This window comes from Coffea arabica, chromosome 6c (genome assembly GCF_036785885.1).
Source record: "Coffea arabica cultivar ET-39 chromosome 6c, Coffea Arabica ET-39 HiFi, whole genome shotgun sequence".
NCBI classification, from domain to species: Eukaryota; Viridiplantae; Streptophyta; class Magnoliopsida; order Gentianales; family Rubiaceae; genus Coffea; species Coffea arabica.
Genome location: NC_092320.1, coordinates 58,132,109 through 58,156,645, shown reverse-complemented (window position 1 = coordinate 58,156,645; position 24,537 = coordinate 58,132,109).

The window sequence follows — 24,537 nt, the reverse complement described above, 5'->3', positions numbered from 1 at the left end:
TCAGCCATTTCTCTTGTGTTCAGACTACTTTCCAGCTATAAGTTGCAAGGGAATTCGGTGCACATGCTTCAGAAGACAAAAGGGCAGACAATATGACTTATTTTCAAGTCAAAAACCTTTGTTTTGACTATCTTAACAAAAGGAGATTTGGAGAATCATAGCAGAAAATTTAGACTGGTGAGGAGAGGGGCTTTTCATCAGTTTATATGCAGAGACATTTGGAAGGTCTGAGATTATCATATGGGAGAAGCTTGGAGTTTGCAGAAGTGTAGTTCTTCCATTTCCTTAGTGCAAGATAGTTTCAGCTAGTTAGTTCATCTTTCTTGTATGTTAGCTACATGAAGAAGAAGATGGAGGATGAAGAAGGCAAGGAGATGAACTCATGTGACAAGGATTACATTCCTTTCAAACTCTTTATCTTTTGTACTTGATTCTATTGTTGGTTAATATACAAGTCTGGATTTTATGTTATTTATGTGTTTCTAAAGTTTATGCCCAGAGTATGGATGAAATTTCTATATTTTGTTAGTGATGTTTATTTGGTTATTTGGTGATATTATTTTGAGCAAGTTATTTATCACTTTTGATTTTGTAATCATAATTAACTGGTCCTTAATTGTGATTATCTAAAGGTGTTAAATTTGCAATGAGAATTGAAATTTAACAGTAGTTCAAAGAAGTGATAAACATGGGGAGTTCACTCACGAGAATAGAGGTGCACCTATGTGGTTTAAGTGACTTGTTTCATGTAATTTCATAGAAGAAATGAACTTGTAGTTAATTTCATAACCACGAGAGTAGGTTTGGCTTAATTACAAGTATAGTTGATTCACTACGAGAGTAGGTTTCACATACATTAGGAAATTACGCCATAATTAGTCAAGATAATAGCATTCACTTAACTGGTAACTTCACTGCAAGAGTAGTGAGGAATTCCATATCTCTAGGAGCTTTCTAGTGTTATTTTCATTACTTTTATATTTATGGTAGTCTAGATAATAAAGAAGTTCGAAAATCACCGATAATTGCAATCTTCCCTGTGGGATCGACCCTTAATACTCTATACTCGCTTACGATTCGTATACTTACGATAAATCGCGTGTGGGGTATTTAGAAATTATAAATGTAAAACTTGATTGTGAATGAGCTAATTGTATATGTATACTCCGCGCACGTCATCCCTCAAGTTTTCAATGCACGTTCTTGTGCTTTATTTTCTGCCAACCAAGACTAGCTTGTAAAGGAAGATGGAGTACAATTTTTTAGATTTTTTTTTGAGTTCATCGAGTAATTATTTACATCTCATAGCATTATTTTCTCATACCTATGATCTATTTCAGTTTCCTTGACTATTTACATCATCAGAAGCAAGACATATTTAATTCACTACAGACCGCATTTCGGCTCAGACAGTTGTTGCCAAAAGGAGGAAGCCAAGGAGGCTGGCAAATAAAGTTGTGTAGCTAAATTGAGATTTTACCACGTCCAATATTTGTATTTCATAAACTTCTGGAATTTTTTTTTAAAAAAAGTCAATGATAAACCTGAAACGTTGACATTTGAATCATTCTGAGGCATTTGTTTACTAATTCTTTCGTCGGCTAACCTATTGCGTGCACTCTACAAATCTAATCCTAAGCAATTGAAGATAAAATATTGATCATATAGCTCTGTTTTATAGACTCTTGTGACGCATATCTGTTGATTCTTTCTTTCTCCAAAAATAAAAGATTCTTTCTTTCTTTCTTTCTTATTTTAAAACACATCATAAAATTTCATGAATGAAATTTGTATTAATGGATAAATTTATATCAGACATAGACAGATATAACAATCTGAAAACCAAGAGACACCGTATACTTGAAAAATTAATGAAATTTTCACTGTATTTTTTTTATTTAATTGCAAGGTAAACTGACAAATTTTGGCAACTAACTGTAGGCACTCAAAATCTACATTTTTTTTTTATGGAAAACTTACCTTTTTTTTTTTTGATAAAAATACGGAGGGCATACATGGAAAGCAAAGTCAGAAAAGCACTAGCACTATCTTAACCTGCGCCCTAACTCTAGGCAAACTTGGAACACCCATCTGATCAAGAGCGACGTCACCTCTCACCAACCGAGGCAAATCACGCAATGAGCCATACGTTAGAGTTTTCCTTGAGTCTGCTCTAATATTTGCAAGACGGTTAGCTGGTTTATTCACTTCTCGAAAGCAATGAGACACCTCTCTAACGAACCCTCTGACTTTTAACAGGTCCTGCAAGTCCCCTCGCGACCACCATGGACACCGAGTCTTCCCTTGAATGATCTGAATCAGAACCAAAGAGTCAGATTCCAAGTGTAAATCAGAATACCCACGAGCAATAGCCAGCCCAACAACAAAGATCAACGCCTTCAATTCAGCCTGCAAACTCGTCATCTCCCCAAAGAAGCACGAGTACCCCAAAAGAAACCTTCCTTTCGAGCACCGAAGCACCCCCCCCGCACCTCCACTCACTCCCAGGTTTCCCCGAGAGCAGCCATCCGAGTTCAGCTTGACCACTTGGTGGCCTGGGCAGCTCCACCGAACCACCAAGGTCCTGGAAACCCTGTGCTGACCAACCACCATACCGTAAAAACCCGGCCAATCCTGACCAGAGGTAATGAGGCCTTTAAACTTAAGGAGGAAAATGTCCTTGAGATCCCCAAAAATTGCCGCACAAACATGAGCCACGGGCTGCAGATGGCCATCACAGACAAATGAGTTCCGCATCTTCGACAAGTTCCAACAGATTAAAGACGACAATAAACAGAACAGATACTGGAGATACGGGTTCCGAGTAGGCTTCAACCACCAGCTAACCAACTTGTGGCGTACCGTAGAGGAATCTCGAAACCCTCCAATCACCCCTTCGAAGTAGCCCCAAATCCTCTTTGCCGCCACCCCGGTACAGAAAATACGATCAGTAGACTCTTGACAAGAATGTAGACAACAAAAACAACGAGAGGGGCCGAGTATATCAAGTTTATGCAACCTGTCCATCACCGGTAAACGGGATTCTATTAATCTTAACATGAAAAAGGAAATCTTTATCGGCAGCCCTTGAAGCCAGAGCAGTGAGTAGAGCCAAGAGCTGTTTCCACCCTCTCGAGTGATCCGGTAGGCTGATGCTAATGAGAAGGCACCGGAGGTACTAAGAGCCCAAACCATGGTATCCGCTTCGTCCAGTGAAGGAGGCATGACTCCCAAAATCCTCCCCACCCATCTACTAGGCACTACCATGCTTAACCGTTGTACATTCCAGCAACCCTGTTCAACAAAATCGAAAACTGCACACTCCTGAAAAGTATCCACATGACGACATAATGGGCCCGTCCCCAACCAAATAACATGCCAAAAGCTTGCACTACCCCTAGCAGAAATTTTCACTGTAAAGTTTCAAGAATATCTATGAATCTCTCCACCGGCTGGAATGCTATTAATTTTTTTCTTCCCCGCTGGAATGCTATTCATATGTACCAATTCTTGGATGGAGTAAATTGTTGTGAGAAGTTTGTAATTTCCCAACTTGGGCCGTTCAACATAGATAAACTTTACAGAGGTGGGTACGGCTTTGTAGTGGGATTTAATTTCTTTTCTTGTTCAGTCAAACGACTCTTTGGGATTTTATTTTATTTTTTTCCAAACGACTCTTTGGGATTTTGTTAATAACATTGACTTATGGCCACTCAAGCAACAAGTACTACTCAAGAATATCCGTACAGTATATCAAAAAGTCAGCTTTTGTTGCTTTCTCATTAAACAAACACAGGATTGAATTCTTGACAAAAATTAATTTAGATTTCACGTCATTAATTTTGGTGGAGATTAATTAATTTCATAAGTGTTCTTTTCATTAATTCATAAGTCAGCTATTGTCATTTTCAGGATTTCTTTTCCTTCAAATTAGGAATTCAGCCTGGCCATAACTATTTCACTAATTTCGTAAAGACCCATAACTACACAGAATATATATGTGGGGAAGATTGTATGTGTGTGTGTATAGAAAATGCAAAACCAACGTTATTAATAAGTTAGCCGGAAATCATATAGCACAATTTATTTGGCAAAGTCAGGCGGGAAATCCAAAAAGATTCAGTTAGATTGGTAGATTTAGCGTAGTTATTAACGTATGTGTAACATTATTTGCTTCTCTAGAAATCCATTGAACATCAACATGAATTTGTTCTAATAAAACCAATATTTTCAATGTTACCAGTTTGCAAGCTGAATTGAAAAGGTTGATTTTCGGTGTTGGGTTGGCTATTGCTCGTGGGTATTCTGATTTACACTTAGAATCTGACTCTTTGGTTCTGGTTTAGATCATTCAAGGGAAAACTCGGTGTCCATGGCGGTTGCGAGGGGACTTACAGGAACTGCTAAAAGTTAGAAGGTTCTTTAGAGAGGTATCACACTGCTTTCGGGAAGCGAATAAACCGGCTGACTGCCTTGCAAACATTGGAGCGGACTCATGAAAAACTTTAACGTATGGCTCATTTCGTGATTTGCCTCGCTTGGTGAGAGGTGATTTCGCTTTTGATCAGATGGGTGTTCCAAGTTTGTTTAGAGTTAGAGCGTAGGTTAAGATAGCGCTTGTGCTTTTCTAGTTTTGCTTTCCATGTATGTCCTCCTTATATTTTATCAAATAAAGTAACCCTTTATTTAAAAAAAAAAATGTTACCAAATTTTATGAGCTGATATTTACTTGAGATAAGCGTATTTTTAGTGACTAATTTAGAATCAAAACTTTATGGAGTTAGTTAAGATGTTTCATCTTTTATTCCCAATATAGAAATTTTTTCCGATCGCATTTTATTTGTTTGGTATTCATGCTTCTTTTAGCCTATTCTTGTTTATTGTAAATTTTGCAAAAGTTGATCATAGAATGTAATTGTAGAGAAAAAAAATCAGAATCAATTAAGTTAAGTCCTAGGTATATTCTAGATTTTGACCTTTTTTGGTTTTAAAAAAAATCTAAAATCTAGATGTAAAAGAAAATGAGAACAGCCCCCATAACCAAGATAATACAATCTTTTAATTACAGAATAATTATACCTATTTTTGGCTTTGATTAATTTTAATTTTGTATTTATTTAGCATGTTGTCGTATTTATTATTCCTTTACATTTTCACAACTTCCAGTTTAAAAGAAAATTACACTTGGGAACCTTTAATAGTGGTGGATATAAAGTGGGGGCCCCACCAAAAACTCCTACAAACTCACTCTTTGAAAAAATTATGAATTTTTATAATGTGTTCCACTAGTTTTAAAATTACTTGTTGCCCTATTGTTGTCAAACAATGGAAAGCAAATAAAGTACATGGTCTTCGGTTTTCTATTTAACTAAACTAAAGGAAGCTAAGCCAGAGTCAATCGGAACTTTTAAAAAAATAGAAAGGAAAATAAAACGGTAAAATAGCAACTATTACTTTTATCCACCCTCCATCCTTTTTAGTGTCATGTTTTCACCTTTTGGATATTCCAAAGAAAGAGTCATCTTTTCGAAATCAACACAACTTCATAAGCTATTCCATTTTACCATTTGAGAAAATTACTTTTTTTTTTTGCGTGCCACTAGACTCAAAGAATTTAAATGTTAGGGCCCAACTTAAGGTTCGTCCAAAATCACCACATTCAAATTTAATAATTTCATTTTTTTTTCTTAAAAGGTTGGACTTCCAAAAACAAAAAATTTCAACTTATGGCACATAGGGAGTGCAAGATTTTCATGGCCAATTTTATATTTCAATTACTGTTTATTTTTTTGTTTGTCATCGAGAATATTGGTTGTCCTTATGACTTTCTTTTTTTTTTCATCAGACTTGTTTTTTAGCATCCAATTCTTTAGCAGATTTTTTTGGTGTTTATCAGAGTCCAAACATAATAATCACATGTACTCATAACAATTTAAAATCCCAGAATGGCCCTCATACTTCGACAGAGGTAGTCCATTTATATTTAAATGAATACAAGACAGATGGTAACAGAAACACATGAATACTGATTAAATTATCACTGAACAGTGATGTTTCAATGATAACACAGACATGACCGTACGTTATTGGCAACTGATGACATAGGAACAACAACTATTGGCGGCACATACGCAATTCTAGTGAATTGTTGGCCTTTATTTCATTCCAAAGTACGGTGCAAATTGTAGCAAATAGTAGGCTTTCAACAATTGTAGACACAATAGCAAGCATAATGACGTTGATGACCCTGGCCAGTCCAAATACATTCTCCGGAGTAAGCATGTTCTTTAGATTTGCAATAACTGTAGCACCGGTTAGGGTAACATGTCCCTGAATAGTGCTCGGCAGGCCTCTTGCAAAATTTAGCTTCAGCCATTGGCATCTCTGCATGAAATAAAGCAAAAGAGAGAGCAAAATATGTAGAGTTAGTCCAAATATATGATGGATCGAGCCCGTCCATATAGGGGATAAGTGTTTGTTAATATTATAGGATATGGTTCCTCTATGTCATTTTTTATGTCAATCTCTATCTCGTTTTCTATTTTTATGCCACATGTATTGTTACTTGCAACACTACACATGTACACTTGCAGTATATTCACATGTGATGAGAAATTAAAAAATGGGAGAGAAAATTCAGGAGTAGAATATAGGGTTAAACTTTGAGCAAAAACATTTATTGAAAAGCATATGGCGCATATGCAATACAAATTAATTGGTAAAATTTTGATTGTGAGCGTACATATGCATGATACATATGTATAACTAGTCTAATTCATTGCTAGTGACAGCCATTTCTATTTGAGATGTAGAGACAAATAATTAAAACTTTGGGAATGTACAAATATACGCCAGTCTGTGCATGTGTTCACCATTTAAGACTATAGAAGTGTAAACTCTCTCACTAAAGACTAGCTACAACTTACTATTTGGTACGAGGAGGAGGAAGCAGATGAGCAGGGCAAAGAAGGTTGCGCAGCTAAATTGAGATTTAGCCATCTCCGATATCTTATGTTGGCTATGCTTGTGAGGAAACAAGTAAATGATTATAGCTATTTATAGCAAGAGATGGTGCAATTTTCCAAAACCTAATCGGTAGTTGTGTTGAAACTTCTTATCGCTGAATTGTTAAGAGAAAGCGACAAATATCCAAGAATTAAGACAAAGTCTAAGTCAGAATTAGCTTACAAAAGGAATTTAAAAAAGGCATCAATACCACCATTGCAAAATTTGAAATTTTTAAGTCCAGCAATTTCTAACTTCTTTTAGTAGAAAAGGTAACGAGCATTAGCATAATGTCACAAAGCTCAAGTCTTTAGCAGCTATGCTAAGTCGGAGTGTAGAACTATAAACTCATCTAGTTGCTGGATTGTCAGTTACATCATTTTCCATGTACAATCGACGGAAGCAAAAGCTCACCATTATGTCACCTACAAAATCTGTGCCTCGAGGATTCATAATTAAAGAAAAAAAACCTGTGGCTTGAGAAGAATAATGCATAAATGAAAACTCATTGTCTACAAGAAAAAGTTTTGTATGATGAATTTTCTTCTACTTCTTTTCCATTTTTCATTTTGCACATCAACTTAGAATGTAGAAGCCACAAGGCAGAAATGATGGCAGCAATGAAATGCTGATAATCGAGGTATTATATGCATGATACATTTACACTTGGCATCTATATATATATATATATATATATATATATATATATATATATACATGGTCCACAATTTATGTTCAGGATTGATACTGATACTTTAGCCCCATATCCCTCAAGTTTTCAATGCAAGTTCTTGTGCTTTATTTTCTGCCAACCAAAGATTAGCTAGTAAAGGACGATGGAGTACAATTTTATTTTTTTTTTGAGTTCATCGAGTAATTGTTTACATCTCATAGCATTATTTTCTCATACCTATGATCTATTTACATCTCATATTTTCCTACTGTTTTAATAAGATATATTGATTTAGGATTATTATACGTTAATATGTGAAATCTTCTTGCAAGTGGGCTATGCACAAGCATAGGTTACCTCAAGTTGGAGTGAGGATGTTGATAAATCATTTTCTTCTTCAATTCATGCGTGAAAGAAACCAAGTTATCTCACCTAAAATATTTTACGTCTTGTTGCACTTTCCGAATTTTTTAAAGACAAGAAATGCTATAGTTTTCGAACATACAGCCAAACTTGAAAATAAAGTGGCTGGCTCTTAATTCCCATTAATTTGTCGAACCGAAGGACAACATGGAGCAGAACCAATTTTGGAGCCTTGAGTCTACATAGAGACATTAAATCTCAATTTGTCACTCAAAGACACTTGAGCAGCTATATGACCTTTTAACAGATGAAAGTACTCAAAATTCTACTAATAACCATCTCTTCGATATGCCAAGACACATCCTTACAAAATTTCTACTCGAGTAATTTCAAGAAATGAGAAGATTTATTTGTCCGTGAAATTAACTGGAGAATCAATCAAGTCCGGCATTAATTGATGCTGTCTCTTTCATTTGCTGGTGACTTGGTCATTGTCGTTGGCCGCTCGTCCATCCCAACGCGGGCGCGCAATTCCACACGGATCAGCTTTACAGAGGTAGGTACGGCTTTGTAGTGGGATTTAATTTCTTTTCTTGTTCAGTCAAAAGACCCTTTGGGATTTTGCTAATAACATTGACATTTGGCCTCTAAAGCAACAAGTACTACTCAAGAATATTCGTACAACGCATGAATAAGTCAGCTATTGTTGCTTTCTCATTACACAAACACAGGATTGAATTCTTTACAAAAATTAATTTAGATTCCACGTCATTAATTTTGGTGGAGATTAATTAATTTCATAAGTGTTCTTTTCATTAGTGCATAAGTCAGCTATTGCCATTTTCAGGATTTTTTTTCCTTCATTGGATAGGATATGATGTCAGCTTAGGTTCAAATTAGGAATTCAAGCTCGCCATAACAATTTCAATAATTTCATAAAGACCCATATCTACACGAAATATATATGTGGGGAAGATTGCATGTGTGTGTGTATATATATAGAAAATGGAAAACCAACATTATTAATAAGTTTCTCAAAAATCATACAGCACAATTTTTTTGACAAAGTCAGGGGGAATCCCAAAATGATTCAGTTAGATTGGTAGATTTTGCGTAGTTGCTAAAGTATCCTTATTTGCTTCTCTAGGAATCCATTGAACATCAACATGAATTTGTTCTAATAAAACCAATCGCACGTCTTCAATGTTACCTATTGTTATGAGCTGATATTCACTTGAGATAAGCATCTTTTTAGTGAGTAATTTAGAATCAAAACTTTATGGAGTCAGTTAGGATGTTCATCTTTTATTCCCAATATAGAAAAATTTTTCCGATCGCATTTTATTTTTTTTGGTATTCATGCATCTTTTAGCCTATTCTTGATTGTTGTAAATTTTGCAAAAACTGATTACAGAATGTAATCATAGAGAAATAAAATCAGAATCAATTACGTTAAGTCCTAGGTATATTCTAGATTTTGACCTTTTCAGTTTAAAAAAAAAATCTAAAATCTAGATGTAAAAGAAAATGAAAACAGTCCCTATAACCAAGATAATACAATCTTTTAATTATAGAATAATTATACCTATTTATGGCTTTGATTTATTTTAATTTTGTATTTGTTTAGCACGCAGTCGTATTTATTATTCCCTTACATTTTCACAACTTCCAGTTTAAAAAAAAATTTACACTTGGGAACCTTTAATGGTGGTGGATTTAAAGTGGGGGCCCGTGCCCCACCAAAAACTACTACGAACTCACTCTTTGAAAAAATTATGAATTTTATAATGTGGCCCACCCTATTGATGTCAATTAATGGAAAACAAATAAAGTACATGGTCTTTGGTTTTCCATTCAACTAAACTAAAGGAAGCAAAGCTAGAGTCAACGGAAACTTTTTAAAAAAATAAAAAGGAAAATAAAACAGTAAAATGGTAAAATAACCATCCTTTTTTAGTGTCATGTTTTCACCTTTTGGATTTTCCAAACAAAGGGTCATCTTTTCAAAATCAACACAACTTCATAAGCTGTTCCATTTTACCATTTGAAAAAATCACTTTTTGCGTGCCACTACACTCCATGTGAGGAGCATGTTTAAGGTTCATCCAAAATCACCACATTCAAACTTAATAATTACATTTTTTTCTTAAAAAGTTTGATTTTCGAAAAACAAAAAACCTCAAATTATGGCACATAGGGAGTGCGAGATTTTCAAGGCCAATTTTTATATTTCAATTAGTGTTTATTTTTTGTTTTTCATGGAGAATATTGGTTGTGCTTATGAATTTCTTTCATTTTTCATTAGACTTGTTTTTTAGCATCCAATTCTTTAGCAGATATTTATTCGTGTTTATCAGAGTCCAATTTGCTACAAAACATATTTCGCCACAAAATACCGTAGAACTAGACGGCCAACAGCAAATACTTACTGAAAAGTTCGTTTGCTACTTATTTTGGACACCAAACACGTAATCCGGTGGTACTGTGGGAACAAAAATTCTCTAATTAATCACCATCATAATAGATACTTTAAGTTCTGCTCTCTTCAACAAAAGCTAAAGTTCATAATGCAACATGCAGAGAAGAACCAAGATTAACTAACTTAGTGACGCCATATGAATACAATTAATGTAGAAGAGATAAAAATAAAAGTGATTTAAGTGGAAATAGTATTTTTCTGGTTGGATATGGCATTTATCTAATACTGATATAGTCTTAGATGAATAAATGCTAATCAAAGTATCAAACACTTTTGTTTCATGCAGATCAGCAATTTCACTTTTGCCCTTTTTGTGTTGAAACGAACTATTTATAACTAGAGTACTGTAGAATAAAAGGTCCCTTTTTTTTCCAACAGAAAAAACCGCTTTATTCAGTCATAGAAAACAATTACATCAACAAGTGTCGAGCTACAAGCACCTTTTCCGAAAGCTAGGGAAACCTAACCTATCCATCCGTATATCATCGCGCACCAAAGGGGGCAACGCTCCAAATTACTCAGACAAAGTATCACTTCCGCGATTCGCACCCATCTTAGCCAGCCTGTCTGAGGGTTTATTTGCCTCTCTATAGCAGTGCGTTACGGACTGGAATAGACTCTGAAACCGCGGCAGATCGTCTAGTTGCACCTGCAATCGCCAGGGACACGCATGATCTCCTAATATGATCCGAACCAGGGTTAAGGAATCTAGCTCCAAGTGCAGCTCCATATACCCCCGATCGGCACACTGTTTCACCCCAAACACCAAGGCCTTACCTCCGCATCCAGGCTAGTGGTGACACCAAAGAAACATGAAAAGCCAAGGAGCACTGCCCCCTAGAAGTCACGCAATAGCCCTCCTCCTCCACTGACACCTGGGTTGCCAAGCGAACACCCATTAGTATTAAGATTATGACCTGCAGTCAGGGCCACCCATTTCACCGGCCAAACGCGCCTCTGTTGTGACCAAGCCGCCAAGGCCGTGTACAAGCTCTCCCAAGGGCCATGGGGCCATGAAGCAAAGGAAATTGTATATGCAAAAACTCCCTAATCCGAGTCAAGATTTGGGCCACCACCACTCCCCCCTCTGATCGTCCCCCTTGCATTAATGCACCATTTCTCGCTCGCGACAATTCCCAACATATTAGAGAGGGAAGGATACGAAAGACAAAGGCCAAATACCGATTCGGAGCAGCTCGCACCCACCACGAGAAAACCATATGACAAGCCGAGCTAATACGAGACGTCGTCGCCTCCTGAATTTCAAATGCCATCCAAACCTGCAGGCAACTTCACCAGTGCAAAAGACATGATCCCATCATTCCTCCTGGGGAGCGGAGCAGCAGCAACATCTAGAAGGACCTTGTATTCCCAAATGTCGTAACTGCTCAAGTAAGGTTAACCTCTAAGAAAATAGGCGAAGCATGAAAAAAGAGATTGTTATTGGCAAGGCCCTGTGCCAAATACAAGCGACACCGAGCAACCCATTAGAATGAGTGCGAACAAGTGACAGAGCTGAGGTCACCGAGAACTCCCCATCATGGGTTGGCATCCAAACCATCCTGTCCTTCCCCTGGAGCGTCAAAGGCGATGTCTGTAGCACCAGCCGCACCAGCTTCAGCTGCAAGACCTGCGAGAGCAATCGGACATCCCATTCCCCTCCAGTAACAAAATCCACCACCCGTTGGGTCTGGAAAATCTCCACTCGGTGACACAGTGGGTCGGACCCTAGCCAGTTATCATGCTAGAAATTCATTGACCCTGACCGAACAATCCAACCGATGTTGTCCTCCACGATACCCTGAACCGAACTCATCCGTCTCCAACCGATTTTGCATAGTGCACTTGGCATGAACAAAGGAGAGACAAACGGTAATCGGGAGTGTGACACCCCCACTTCTTCTTAAGGTGAATCAAAGGGTATCTGCGGGACGCCTGCCCAACTATTGCCAGGACTCAAGACAATTCAATTCAAACTTAACGATACATACTAAAATATACAAGTCTAAAATGAAGAAAAGTCGCTTCCTTAACTGTATATCCAAATCTTACATCATGTTCTCAAAAGATACATCAAGTCCCAAAATACAACCATTAAAAGTCGACTAAACATTTACAACCCAGATTCCAATTAAAAGTATAACCTAGCCAGCTTTTCCAAAATCTTTCAAATCAGCTCCTATTAAGGAAAACAAATCTACAGGGTGAGCGATTGCTCGTGGGGCCAAGAATACACATGCAAGCACGTAGACCAAATAACAATCCCATTTAGCAAGTAAAATAGTAGTATTCAAGTAAACAACGATTTGAGTGAGAAAAATAAACAGAAACAATTCAAAGATATTGTAACTCTCAGGAGCTAAGTTCCACGTGTTTCGCCAGACCTCGATCAAATACTTTCCCGCGATGACACTCCGTCAACCGAGTCAGCATTTTAAATCCATAGAACTCCACTTACTTCACAGTTCCGTCCACCATACACCGCACCGGGCCCGAACAGCAATAAAGGCGCTACTACACGAGTAGACTAAGCAAAATCTCTCAATAGATCAAGTTTACAGTTTATCTCATGACTCACCAAGATTCCCGACCAGGCCCATGCCGGCTCGAGTCCAAGGTCGGCCAATGAGTTTGGGCGTCCCCCAATTCAGCTGTATGCCGAGAAGATTCACTTCAACGACATATATACAGTTCAGTTATGGGTCGAGGAGATTCATTCCAATGACATATGCAACCATAGCATATAATTCAGTTCAGGTAATTCAATTCAATTCAGGCAATTCAATCCCAATTCATTTAAATGAGAACGAATGCGATAAAGTACACACTCGACTCAGCAGTTATAAGCCATCCATTTCATAATGAGCAAATCACATAATTTTCAACTAGTCATGCACTTGACACTCACCAATCAAAATAAGGGAGTAGTGCTCAATCAAGTGTTTAGGCATCCCCTATGATATCCTCTTGAATGTCCCCTTGAGTGCCCGAGCAAATAATAATTGACTATCACACACCATCGCTTAAAAATCCCTACTTAACAAGGGAGATTGTACACTTGTACAATCTAAGTAATATCATGAAAGAGAGACTTAATTACTCATAAATCGAGACTCAAAAGTGAGGTTTAATGATGCAAGGAAAAACTGTTTTCCTTCAAGAAATCAAGTCTAAAACAGTCTTTCAATATCGAAGGGTAGTGAAGAGTTTCTAAAAACTCAATTCTCTTCAAATTTAAAATTTTTAGTTTTAAGGAGCAATCTTTGAAAAATCATATCTTACACTCTGTAGGTCCAAAATTGGAAAACCTGGCACCGTTGGAAACTAGTTTCAAGTACAAAGTTCCTAGAAGACACTTTTCCAAGATTCTAAATAAAAAACACTCAAATTTCAGTTTAAAGTGGCTTATTCACACTACAAGACAGTTTAAATCTTGGTTTTCGACAAACTTTGGAAATTCAGCAAAATTCACAGAAAGTGAATTAGCCTCTAAAATTCACAAACTATTAGAGTTCCAATCAAAGTTTTAAACACAGGAAACGGAACTAGAATCAGAGTTTTGAGCGTCAAGATATAGCAACTCAAAGTTAGCTAAAAATGAGGACTAATTGAACATTTTTCAGATTTGGAAGAACAATTTTGGCACATCATTTGCATATCAAAATGATCTTAGAATGACACCAAAATTGGTACAATAAAACTTCCATATAAGTGCTATTCATCTATAAAATTTCATTTGAAAATTCATACGGGAAGGGAGTTAACAAGACCACCAAATTTCAAGAAATTTCCAAGGCAAATCTGTCTCTTTGCTTCCTTTTCCTTTTTCAAACATTTTGACCCAAGAAATCAACTCCAATCTAACTCATTTGTGAAAGCAAGACCCAAGAAACATTTAATATACATTTGGTAGGTAATTGATACCAAAAGTTTCAAAACAACATGTCCCAAATCAAGTTAGGCCATTCGGCTAGCCAAAATTAGGGTTTTCCAGATTTGCTACATTTGGGAATTGGACTATATCTCACTCAATACAACTTGAAATTGAGCATGGTTAGTGGCGTTGGAAACTACATTCAAAACGCTACATTTCATTAGAATAAATCATTTTAAAATTCAATTTTCAACTGAGAGAAAATAAAGCCACAAGTTACAGTTTCTAACTTCCTCTCGGTTGGACTGACAGAACAGGGTAACCGAATTTGATCAGTCACTACAGATGACTCACTTCAAATTAGAAGGTGCATGATATACCGTTAGAAAACTACGAATGTCTAGTTTCAAATGCCATAAATGGAACTTGATTTTGACGTTTGAGCAGAGAGTTATGATCGTTCAAAGATGCTCTATCCAGAACACCTGGACACAGTTTTCCAAATTTCTACAATTTCGAAATTCCAACTTTTACTCAACCAATTCACATGATTTTTGGCGGACACTTTCCACACGTCCTACACAACATATCTACATCAGATTCAAGGTCAATTGAGCATAAAAAATTAGAACTAAAGGTACAGCAAGGACAGGGCAGATTTCAGTCAGTTCACTCCTCAACTTCCTTTGGTTTTCCTTTCACTTTTCCAACAAATATCATCTTGTTCATCACTTAACTAACATAAAAAACACTTATTATCATCATATCAATCCTATATCATCAGGGTGGAATTTCATAGAGCCCACTCCAACCATTTAAATCTAACAACAACAATAATAATGAAGCTACAAGCTTCCTAGAAAAGATCAACCTATTAAAGCCAAGATTAAATGGTTGGATGATTACCTCCTACTCCTTTCAGTGAAATCAGAAATTTTGCACCTCTAAAGCCCAAGAAAACTGTGAGAAAGATGTCCTCCACCAAGCCAAGGTGAATCTCCAAGTTGTTAGAATTTGGATGGTGCTTTTGGGTGCAAGATTGGAGCAAAAATGGTGCAAGGTGAAGTTGGATTTCTGCTTCCTCTTCCTTGAGGGTGGCCGGCTATGGAGTAAGGAGAGAGAGTGTGTAATGAGTTGTGTGGCTTCTTGAGGAAGATTGGAGGGAAAATAAAGTGAAAGCTATTCAAAGTTAACTAGGAATAATGTTTCCCGCGCGCGCGTTTCGTGTTCGTTTCCTCTCGGGTTTATTTCACTTATGCACCAAACCTCCAAATGTAATTCCTTTAATACTATAATTATTCACTCTTAGTAGTCTAAAATAAATTTCTAAAGTCCTTCAATTAGTCACGTGCGTGAAAATGTGAACTTCCGACTCGCGCGCGATAAAGCGTAATTTCTAAGATATTCTTGTAACGATAATATAACTAACTAATACTAGGATAATTAAGCATAAAAATAGCTATTTTAGAATAAACCAATAAATAAATCGATAAAATAAGCAATTAAAAATAAAATAAAAATAAAAATATGAGTCCTCACAGGGAGTATAGGGGATTCAACATAGAGCGAGACATGTTGACAGGACTCTCCAACAACAAAGCAAGAGAGAACCGATTTATAAAAAAAACCCAAATGGTACCCTACCGATTGGAGATACTAAAATCCATGCCCAATTTCAGACGCACACTATTAATGTTTCCTAAGGCCACTTTCGGCTCACAAATTGCCGCCAATTGTAAAGAGTGTAACTGAACCAGTTTTTTTAACCTTCTCAAGTTGGGCATGCGAGTAACGCCCCTTATATTCAAAAATAGCAGTTTAATCATGGGATAGACTAGCAAAGGAATTAGATGAAGATGACTTACTGGAGCGCAAAGTACGATCAGACGGGAAACGAGCGCGGATGCCTCGTTGTTTCGACTAAGCCGCCCCCAGAGGTCCGTCGCCCGGAGATGAATGCAGCAATGCAACTGTCGTTTTGGCAACCGAATCCAAATGAAGTGTGCCGAAGATCGACGCACTATCCCTCTGGGCTTTGAATTCCGAAGTACCGCGAGGAGATAAACTTCCAAACCACTCCTGAATATCACGTAGATCCACAATCAACTCCATATCAGCCCCAGGACCAAGCTGCTGCTACTGCTGCAAGTCCCTCGCAATCACCCCGTTGGCACCGCCTGTGCCCTCCATAACCACCACCGCTGCGGGCAACGAGTGCACCAGCTGTCCCCTTCCCCGTCGTCGGCCACCAGCCCGCTACCACTCCGATGCTCCTCCTCATTGCCCGCTACAGGCAGCGCTACGCTCCCAGCTTGCACTTCCCATGCACAAGTGTTTCTCTCTCTCCTAGCCCGCCAGCAGGTTATTCCCCACCAACACCGTCCGCCGCTGCTGTCGCCCCCCGCTCAGCAATTGTTGAAGGCATCCCCTCTCAAGCCCCGCTCAGAGGCTGCCAACTCTCCGCACCCTGCAACCTGCTATCTCCAAAACCTGGCTCGCATCTTTAACCCGTTGATGGGGCTTCTCCGCCCTCGAAAGGTGAAGCTCTAGTTTCAGAACATGATAACCCTCAATGTCATCCCCCTGCCAATAACAGTGGAAACAATATTTGGGAGTGTTCTCAGGTATAAAGCTCTGCTAGAAGCCTTCATACTTTCCATTACCAACCCACACCCGAGATGCCCTGGACTGGAGCAAGTCTATTTCAACACAAACTCTTGCAAGACATGGTCTGGGGGTAGTCAGTGTTGCAGCATCAACGAAAAGAGGAACACCTAGGACCGAAACAATCTGGAAGATTGCTTCTTTGTGGAAGTAGTGTAGCGGCAACTTGGGTAGTTGGAACCAAACCGGAACAACAGAGGGTTCTTTGTCTATGTGAAAGGCTGGAGACCATTTGAAGATCCTTATTGGGAAACCCGCCACATACCAAATTCTACGAGCCCAGATGCGAAGGTACCTTTTAGAGGTACGCTCCCGCTATATTGCTATTTAATATTTTCACTATTTTGCTATTCCGAAATTGAAGTAACTATTTTCCAATCCCAAAATAGAAGTCACTATTTTGAGATTCACACGTAACAAATCTATATATTCTTATGTCCTATTTGTGTGCCCTTTTATATATATTGATTTTCTGCATAATATATGTATCAACAGAATATTGATTTGTTGGAAAATATATATCGACAAAAATTCTGTGTATCTAATAAATATAACCAATTTTACTGCTTTGTATTAACTTACATTAATACAACTGATTATTTTAAAATTATAACATAATTTCCCTTTGTTTTAAAAATGTTACTTCGGTAATATTTCTTAATCACTGAATTATTAACTTTAAGCTTTTGCATTTTAAGATTGAGTAACATAGCATAGATGCAGCGGAATACAAAGTGATCATCAACTTGATGTTTGTTTATAAATGAATAAAAATTCACTGTGCAACTAATAAATATAAACAAGTTCTACCAATTTCTATTAACTCATGACTAACTGGTTTGAGAACAAAACAGAGTTTCCCTCTATTCAAAAATCTTTATTTATTGAATAATGTTTCTTAATCGCAGAATTACTAATATAGGACTTTTTCATTTTAAAATTAAACAATATGACATAAGTGTTATTGATATGAAGCGATCATAATATAAACATTCCCTTATAAATGAATCGATGTGATATTAGTTGACTTAAAAAAGAGTTGTTTGATCGATAAATAAGTATTTTAGTAGTGTATAACATTGAATTATTAAACATTATTAATTTATCTTATCAATGAACAAGCAAACTATCCAAGAGTATGTTATGTTTAAATCTTCAAATCTTGTTAATTTTAAAAAAATAATTCAAATATCATTAGTTTCAGTGACATTTGTTTATGAATGAATCAATCTAACATTTGTTGAATTAAAAGAGGATTACTCAATCAATAAATATACATTTTCCCAATCTATCAATGTTTTTTTTTGTTTAACTAAATAAAAATATTATTGAAGCAACCAGTAAAAATACAAAGCTCAGCATCACCCCATCCCCAGGAGCACAAACTCAAAAACATTGATCACCTCCAGCCAACCCCTACCGCCTGTATCTACGAAAACTTGGAAAACTAGACGCATCTAAGGTAATATCTCCCCTCACCAACCTAGGTAACGCATTATAGGCCTCATAAATTGTGGTACACCTAGCCTCCTCCCCAACATTAGACAACCTGTCCGCCAGCTTGTTTGCCTCCCGAAAGCAATGCGACGCGGCTTCAAAATACCATCTATATTGCTGCAGCTCGAGTAACTCCCTCTGCAACCTCCACGGACACCTAACCATCCACTGAATAATACGGACCAAAACCAGTGAATTAGACTCCAGATGCAACTTACCTAAGCCACGGGATACCCCTAATCGAACCCAAAACAAAAGGGCTTTCATCTCCGCCTGAAGGCTTGTAGCCTCCCCAAAATAACATGAAAACCCAAGCAGGAACCTCCCATCACAATCCCTGAACAATCCCCCACCTCCATTCCTCTCCGGATTACCGCTTGAGCACCCGTCAGCATTCAGTTTCACCATCGATTGAGTCAGGCATCCCCAACAGACTTCCCTTATGATAACCTTGCTTCGCAACCTAGCTATCGTATCAAAAAAACCAATTCGTGAAGTACAAGGCAGTGATATCTCCCGAAACTGAACACAAAAGCATTCTCTCAACTCCAAGAAAATCCGATCACAAACATGCATCACCGAATCTAGTTTACCCTTGAAAATCCATCTATTTCGTATCTTCATAAATTCCAGCAAATTAAGGACAGCAACGTGCGGAGAACAAAACCAAGGTTTGAATTAATAGTAGGTTTAGCCCACCAACTCATCACCCTATGTCTCACCGTGAAAACCCCACTAAACCCGCCAATGAGATCATCAAAGCAACCCCAAACCTGCCTTGCCACCTCCCCCCGTACAAAAAGTGTGGTTAATAGATTCTGGGAACGGGTTCAGACTACAACAAAAGCATCTAGAAGGGCCCAAAAACCCAATCTTGTGTAACACATCCATCAACGGCAACCTACCATACATCAATCACAACATAAAGAAGGAAATTTTTTATGACAAAGCCCGATGCCATAAGGAAGTAAACAGGCTGGAAACATTACCTTCGTTACGCACTATCTGATATGCCGATGAAATGGTAAACTCACCCGAATTAGTGGGAGCCCAAATCATTTCATCCGTCTTCGCCGTAGTAGGGAGAGCCACCCCCAGTACCTGTTGCACCCATCCCGGCGATAGTACCCTGCTTAGACTCTGCAAATCCCACCTGCCTTCCATGACAAAGTCTGCAACCGAATGCTCCTGAAAAGATTCCATCTGCCTACACAGAAGCCCCGTCCCCAACCAATTATCATGCCAAAAGCTTGAAGACCCATTGCCCAGTGACCAATATATGTGCTTCTCCGCTACCACTTGGGCGTGTACCATCCGCTTCCAAGTGTGTGAGTGCCTTGGCAAGAAATTCGAAAAGCAAGGATGCACCTCCGGGCAAAACTTCAAATGCATGAACTCAGCCCATAAAGATTGTCGCAGCCTAAAATTCCACCATAATTTCAAAGAAAAGGCATCAAACACATGTTGCAGAGACCGAATGCCCATACCTCCCTTCTCATAAGGCTCACATAGCTGACTCCACTTAATCCAGTGAACTGCGGACCAACCTCGGAAGAACCCCACAAGAAATCAGCAAAAATTTGCTCCAACATGACAAATACCCCTCTAGGAGGGTTGGAAGCAGCAAGGATATGGATCGGCATGGATGCCAGGACGCTCCATATCAGCACCAACTTCCCACCCCGATGACAAGAGTCTCTCTTTCCACGACAAAACCCTACTTGCCACTGATGTACAAATCGCCGAAAAATAACTCTTCCTCCGTCTTCCCGAATATAGCAGGCAACCTAAATACGTCACCGGGAAGGACTGGAAGCGAAACCACGTGACTTGTGCTACAATACGCTTCCGCAAATCCGACAGGCTAGCATGGGATAGAAAACCACTCTTCTGATGGTTCACCTTTTGTCCCGAAATTGATGTATAGTTCTCCAATACCTGCATCACCAACTGAAGCGATTTCTTCATGCCGCTCGAAAAGATAATGATATCGTTTGCATAAGCCAAGTGCGTGATAATCGGGCACCCCATCGGGACCCTGAAAGGGATGAACCCTTGCCGTCCACTCAAGGAATTAAGATGACGGGAAAGAACCTCAGCACACAAAACAAAAAGGCCTGGGGAAAGTGGATCCTCTTGACGAATCCCACGACTAGACTTGAAAAAACCTTGGGGTGCCCCATTAACAACAACTGAGAACCACACATTCGAAATCAGCCTCCAAATCATATCAATCCAAACTTCACAAAAGCCAAACCGCCTCCGCACCTGAATCAAGAATGGCCATGAAACCCTGTCATAGGCTTTGGCCATGTCAATTTTCAACACCACATTACCCTCTCTACTAGCTTTCCGAATACCTGCTATGAGCTCCTGGGCCAACAACACATTATCAAAAATCTGTCTCCCCTGCACAAAGCCACTTTGCTGAGGTGATATAATGTTCGGTAACACCTTGGCCAAGCGATTCGCTAAAATTTTGGAGATCATTTTATTAAGAAAATTGCACAGGCTGATTGGTCTGAATTGACTAAACTCTTGAGGAGAGCTGACCTTGGGAATAAGTACCACCCATGTTGCCGTGAAACTCTTGGGCAACTCCTGCCCACAGAAAAAACTAACCACTGCCTCACATACATCCTCCGCCACCACCTCCCATGCAAAGTTAAAAAATTTCCCAATGAAATCATCTAGGCCCGCTGCACTCTCCCCATCCATCCCAAACACCACCTCTCTTATCTCCTCCATCTCTAGAACTCTCATTAGGTCCTCATTCTGTGTGTGAGAGATCATGTGGGGAATCACGTCCAATGTATCCCATGACCCTGAAGAAGGCTCAGCCGAAAATAAAGCTTTAAAATACTCAACTGCCTCAGATGCAATCCGATTATCCTCTGCTATCCAATCCCCAACTGCACCTTTGATCCGATGAATAACCGTTTTCGCCCTACGCTCCGCAACTAAAGAGTGGAAATATTTTGAATTCTTATCCCCCTCCCAAATCCATTTAACCCTTGCCTTTTGCCTCTAAAATCCTTTCTCTATCATTAGCGAATTCCTCAATCCCGTCCACGCCTCTTGAAGTGCAAGAAGATTTGGCTCCGAGGGATCCCTATCAAAAAGATCCTCCAGCCTTAGCACCTCTCCTCCCACCTTCCTTACCCTCTTAAAAACATCCCCAAACGATTCTCTAGACCACAATTGTAACTGCCGTTTTACCTCCTGTAACTTGACAGCCAGACTCTACAAGGGCGGGCCCAAAAATGAACCACCCCAACATCGTCGAATAACTCCCAATAACTCCGGTTTAGTCGTCCACACATTCAGGAAATGAAAGGACCTTGGCTTATTATCTAGCCTAGTCCTTGTCGTCAAGAGCAAGGGAGCGTGATCCGAGAGGTCCCGCCCCAAATGTTGCACCGTAAAATTGTAATCTAAAGAAAATGCATGCTGATTGTATAATAATCTATCTAGCCTCTTCCAAATACGCGCGCTTCCCCCTCTATTATTACACCATGTGAACTTTGAGCCCGAAAACCTAGCATCTCGTATTCTAGCCGTCGCCATGAAGCAGATAAAATCCAAACCCTCCCCCAGGCGAAAAGGCAAACCCTCCCCTCCCTCCCCGCTTTTCCTCCTCACTGACTATGACATTGAAGTCCCCAACCAGAAACCACGGTGCATCAACCAGATTATCAAGCAGGAGCAAAGACCAAAGCGATCTCCTTTCCTGCTCATTACACTTTGCGTGCACCAACGAAAAAACCATAGGGCCATCTACTAGTGGTGACTGTATTTTAAGTGACAAATGTTGACTCGACTCACCCAGGTGATCACATGAAAATGAATATTGATAGAAAACCCAAATAGAGCCCTCACTATTGGTAATGCATTTATCCATCCTCAACTTTAATCGTATCCAATGAATTTCCCCCATAGACATCTTAGGTTCACATATAGCAACTAACTGAATTGAAGACTTAGCAATTAAACTTTTTAATCTACGAAAATTTGGAGCACGCGAAATACCCCGAATATTCCAAAAAAGGAAATTAATCATCAGACAATGCAGCAAAAGAGTTATTGGACAATTTCGCTTTAGAGCGTAAAGATCGATCAGTAGGGAGTGGTACATGCATACCTCTAGGCTTGGAATGAGCAATCATTTTGCCTCCCTCCTCCATTTGCACCTTTTCCTGAACTTGTTGTATAATAGGATCCAAGTTAAATATATCCACCATCAAGGATCCAACCTCCCTCGGCACAGCTCCCACGTCACCCCGGGGAGATAGATTTCCAGCGCTTTGTTCCGCAGTAGCAACCTCTTCCTCCCCCACTGCTGCACCAAGCCCCGTTGTGATTTCGTACGCCTCTCCTCTGACCTCATGTGCAGTAGTCATGTCCTTCAAGGGAGAAGACGGCAAGCTAACCAATCCTGATGCGCAGCAGGCAGGAAGAGTGACGCCATCAGCGCCATACCCCTGCTGCAACTCCTGACTGCGCAGGCCAGCCATTGTAGCAGCAGACCCTGACGACTCCCCTAGAGTTGTGCCAAAGCTCTGCCCTGAAAGCCTAGCTGCCTCCTCACTTCCCTGCTTCACCATTGAAGTCATCAATTCCTCACCCACGGCTGCGCCTGTGCATCAGTAAGCTCCATAGCAGGAGCATGCCCTTGCGCTTCGGCAGGCACGTCCTTCATCCTAGGCCCTTGCGCTTCAGTAGTCTCCTTCAGTTGCCCCTTATCTGACCGAGACACTGGGTGGAGCAAACGACAATCCCCCTGATCATGGCCTTGCCGAAAGCAATGGGAACAATACCTGGGGATATTTTCTGAAACTAACAGCTGCCAAAAACCTCCATAATCCCCATTGCCAATCCATATTCTACCTGGAAACGACTTAAGCAAATCAACCTCCACACAAACCAATTCTCAACCTAATTTTGCATCCTATCAACTTTAAAAAATTAATATATATTCCTTTAATTTAAATAATATTTACTTATCACTAAATTATAATAAAAAAAAGACAAATTTTTTGGAAACCAATATTATCCGTTAAATCTTTAGATCATATTAATTTTGAAAAACACAATACAAATCACATCAATTTTACTATATCTATTTATAAATAAATCAATCCAATATATTACTTCTCTATCCACTATTGCAACAAATTACATCAATTTTACTATGTCTATTTATAAATAAATCAATCCAATATATCGGTCATCTATCCACTATTCCAACTCCATTATCATACAAAGCACTCTAAGCCTACATTATTAAATAAATCTTAAATTACCCTAAAATAGTCAATAATGGACACCCCACGGAAACCGCAGGCACCAAGCCTAGTAGATCAAAAGCCAACATATTTTCCTACTGTTTTAATAAGATATATTGATTTATTTGAGGATTACTGAATATGTGAAATCTTCTAGCAAGTGGGCTATACACGAGCATAGGTTACCTCAAGTTGTAGTGACGATGTTGATAAATCATTTTCTTCTTCAATTCATGCGTGAAAGAAACCAAATAATCTCACCTAAAATATTTTGCGTCTAGTAGAATGTCCATTGAGTGTAGAAACAAATAGTTGTTTTTAACAGTTTGGCTAATGGATACCATTGGCAATCTTTAAGAAGGGTTCAGGCATTCTTTTTTTTCGGAAAAATATAGTTAATTTGAAAAAGTATCACCATTCTTCTTCTTTTTTTTATCCGCAAAATTATTTAACCTACTTCTACTCCTGCTCTATTAGGGGGAGCATAAAGAGATTTATGTGGGGGTTGGAAGGGTGAAACACTAGACCAAACAAGTGCACTATTGCACTCTCTGAATTTTTTAAGAACAAGAATCACTATACTTCTTATGTGACGTCCTAGACGGGGTTTGAGCTTCCGATGTAGTGCACGAGAGAATTTTAAAGAGGCTTTCCCTGACAATTGAAAAGTATCACAATTCAGAGGTACAATAACGAT